The sequence below is a fragment of the Dipodomys merriami genome, unplaced genomic scaffold (genome assembly GCF_024711535.1).
Source record: "Dipodomys merriami isolate MVZ:Mamm:240054 unplaced genomic scaffold, mDipMer1.0.p SCAF_6, whole genome shotgun sequence".
NCBI lineage: Eukaryota > Metazoa > Chordata > Mammalia > Rodentia > Heteromyidae > Dipodomys > Dipodomys merriami.
Window position 1 is genome coordinate 52,769,515 of NW_027206179.1, and position 4,290 is coordinate 52,773,804.

The window sequence follows — 4,290 nt, forward strand, 5'->3', positions numbered from 1 at the left end:
AGAGAGAAGAATATAGCGATGTAGAAGTTTTACAAACATGAAATCTAGCTCATTTCCAGTGTTCAGTCCCATCATTTTGGTATTGGTCATATGTTTTATCAAGTTCAAAAGTGCAGCTAAGGCTCCAATCAATCAATCAATCTATCTATATGCATGCATATACATGTGTATATATGTATAAAAATGTATATATGTACATATTATACAAAGAATGTATAGAAACCATACAGTATTTCCATCTTATTGAAAATTTGTTACATGGTTAAAATCAAAGGGCTTTGAAGAATTCAAGTTGCCATATAGTCAGTTAATATTTGAAACCTTACATAAAAACTATCATAATCTACCCTACTCCCTAAACATTTTATGGATGAGACAAGTATGGAAGCATCACAAGATCAGAAGATAGAGATTTCAGTAGAGAGATTTGAAAGTTGTTCTTTGGGGAAGGATAAATAAACACATTAGTAAAATCACCAATCGGCCAGCAAAACCAATTGTGGATAATTGATTGCTTTATTAGAGTATTTGCTCTTGAAATCAGACAGACAAAGGTTGAGTAGATAATTATCCTATGTTGAACTTCGTTTTTACATTGGTAATTTTCCTTTTCATAAATTCTTTTTATCAGGTGTTGAATTCATTTCTGTTTGATATTCAGAATTCATACAACTACATATGAACTAATCTTCCCCCAAATTTCAGTGTACCAACTACAAATATGAACTAATCTTCCTCCAAATTTCTGTGTTATCTTTCCTGAATGGAAAACAGCCTGAAACTAAAATAACCCTTTTTGAGAAACGTAAATCTGAACATATAAAACATGATACTTGATAATAAAGACTTGAGTAGGAAAGGAAATGAGCCGTTGGTTAATTTTGATTTAACATATATTTAGACAAATAGTCAAAATTCATTTTCATATTTTTTTGGAGAGTAATCCCCCATAATACTGTTATGTGGCTTAATTGACTACTTATTCACTGACACAATATCTCCAAATGGGATGAGTCATTTCTTTCTAACACTTTTAGAAATAAGTGTGTGCATTCCCCAAAAGACAGGAATACCAGCTGTGTACAGAGAGGAAAATGACCAAATAACTCTACTTTGTAAACATGGAAATGCAAAGCTCTGTAAATTATAGAATAAATTGTAATGAATAAAAATCTACAAACTGCTTGATAAGAAATGTACTCATTATCTTGCCCATGTAATTGTAACCCCTCTATACTATATTTTCACAATAAAAGAAATCTACAGATAACAGATAGGTTAGACTTATAGATAAATATGAATAATAATCAGTAATTGAAAATGAGTAGTTCAAAATTACAGCATTGAGTGAAAAATAGAAAACCGCACTAAGGCATATGTGTTACTATTTTATTGAGAACTATATAAAATATATGTCCCATTTAATTTTGTTAAGAGGATAGATATATTATGCCCTTAAATGAGACTCTTATTTTAATCAGTAAGCATATTTCTCCAATTTCTCTTTATTTGTTAGTCAAATATTTTATTTTGTCTGGTATGCTACAGCTTGATGTTGTATTTATATTTTAGTCTGAGATAGCCTTAATAAATCATAGGAAAATACTACACTATGCTTTGTATAAATTATGCAAATTTTTTTCTTCTTACTAGAAATTTTAATCATGAGAAGAAAAAGGTTTTACAAAGAAAATCTAACTGAAAAAAATCAAGGCAATAAACAAATATTTTTGACTACTTTTTACTCAGTGAATATTTTATCACTAATTGAAATTTAAAGTTTTTTAAAAATGTTATTCACCATGATAAATGAATCTATATGAGTTCAGCTGCCTGCCCTTCCTGTTAGCTATCTGTTTCTCACATGAAGGATAGAGGCATGCTTTGTATATATTATTAATACAACACATTTGACTGAGCTTTGTTAATGAACTAAGGGTTGTTTGTACTCTGAATATGCAAGGTAGTAGGACACCATATAGTTGAATTAAAAAATTAACTAAATAATTATAAAACTGCTCTAGGGACTATAGTAAAGTAATAATTAAAGTGCTGTGTGAGCAAGCACAAAAAGAAGAATAAGTATGCTTGAGAGCATCTAGAAAAACTAATCAGAGAATTGAAGTGCCTTTGGAAATTAAGTTGGAATTGATTAGGTAGGGAAAAGAGCAAGGATTTATACAAAACAAGGAACTGTAAAGGCCAAGGATATTCACAGAATCACAGCATACTTAAAAATTAGACTAGGAATATCTTTTGACTAGATCTTAAATTATAAGAAGCAGCTGTATGTGTCAAAAATAGATGAACAGGGAAAAATTACATTCTTGCTTGAAAAGAATTGAAAGAACACACAAAACACTAGATATGAGAAATTAAAGAATGATGCCTAAGACACAAAACAAAAGAGATGATACCAGTGGTTGCCCTAATTTGGAGCAACATAATTCCAGGATGCATTGTAGAAGGTGGAGTCTGGTAAGTGCTCTTTGGCCCAAGAATAGGTGGGATAGAAGTGAGAACATGTTAGATTGAACAAAAAAAAGGCAAACAAACAGAGAAAACAACCCAACAACTAGGTTTCTCAGGGCAGAGCTGTAGAATCCCACTGAGCACCCAGTACAGGAAATCCTGCATAGGAAGACATGGTCTGAGCTGGAGGGTAAAGCATAGCTATAGAGGTTCAACTTCAAGACCTCTGTCAACACAGGGCTGATAACAGAGGGAAAAACTTTATTTATAAATCTTGGTGTGATGGCCAATAGAACGATGCTCTTTACGAAGTAGAGAAAAATTAGTCATAAAGCAAGATTGTTTTCCTCTTGACTACCAAGATTTAAAAGACAAAGACTAAAAAGAATCGACTGTTGTTAGATCATATATCGGAACAAGAAAATTATATATATATATATATATATATATATATGTATATATATATATATACATGAATTTTGGAAACATGAAAACTAAAACAGTTTTGTTTAAGAGATAAGTAAGAAATGACTGCTTTTCTAGTCCTATGTATATGGTGTGTGTGTGTGTGTGTGTGTGTGTGTGTGTGTGTGTGTGTGTGTGTATCAGTACATAGAAAGGTTAAATTGAAATTAGCACCCAATGAAAGACTAAACACAAAAAGAGAAAAATAAGTCAACCAATTCTTACTATCTTCAAATCTTTAAGTGCCCAAGCCCAGAGTTCAAGCCCCATGACCAATTAAAAAAAAAGGACTTTATAATTTATTTATTATTTTGGGTTGGTCGTGGGGGTTGAACTCTGGGCCTGGGCACTGCCCCTTTGAGCTCTTAAGCTCAAGGATAGCACTCTGCCACTTGAGCCACAGTGCCACTTCAAATGAAGTAAACCAGGCCAAAGAAACATAGGTCCCATGGTTTCCCTTATTTGCAATAACTAGTATATGTCTGAGACAAGCAGAGAAGGTCAGATAAGTTGATGTTAGGCAAAATGAGCCCCAAGATAAGGACTCAAATGGTTTTTTTCTTGCTTGCTATTGTTTCTAACATATTTATAAGATATTTGTTTGCTGCTTTGTATGTCTCTCCCCCACAGTATAACCCCTGTTTTCACTGTATTTGATGTTGGTATAATTTTTGAGGGGATGGGAAAAAACCAATTGTTTAAATAGGAATACAGGTGGACCCATTGCAACAATGAGATGTACAAGACAAAGGAGGAAGCAACAATGCTTAATAAAAATGTACTCATTACCTTGCTCATGTAATTGTAACCCTTCTGTACAGTATTTTAACAATAAAAAAACAGCAAAGGAAAAAGAGGATAAAAATATGTTGCATCTAAGGCAATATAGGAGATAATACAGTAGAACATTATAGTATGAAGTAAAAAGAAAAAAAAAACAAAAAACAAAAAAAACACATAATCAATCATAAGGTTCCAAACAAAGATATGTTTTATTTTTCACCATGAGGGGAAAATAAACATTTTAGACAATTAGTTCAACATGAATTCATCACATACAGCAGTATTAATAGAAGTCTTCAAGTAAAAAAAAATTATCATAGATCTAGATCTATGCAGTGAGATTCACAGCCCTAGCAATTATAAAGATGTGTCAAAGTAATGTTATTTTTATTGCTAAAATATAAATAGTAGTTGACATTATTCTTTTATGTGAAACTACAATTGGAATTCAGGTCTCTTACCTGTTAGGCATTCGAGACATGCTTCCAGCCCTAATCAATTGTTGTAAGAAAACATAACTGAAATATACTAAATGCTTCATAAAATATATCAAAATAAAATATATCACTA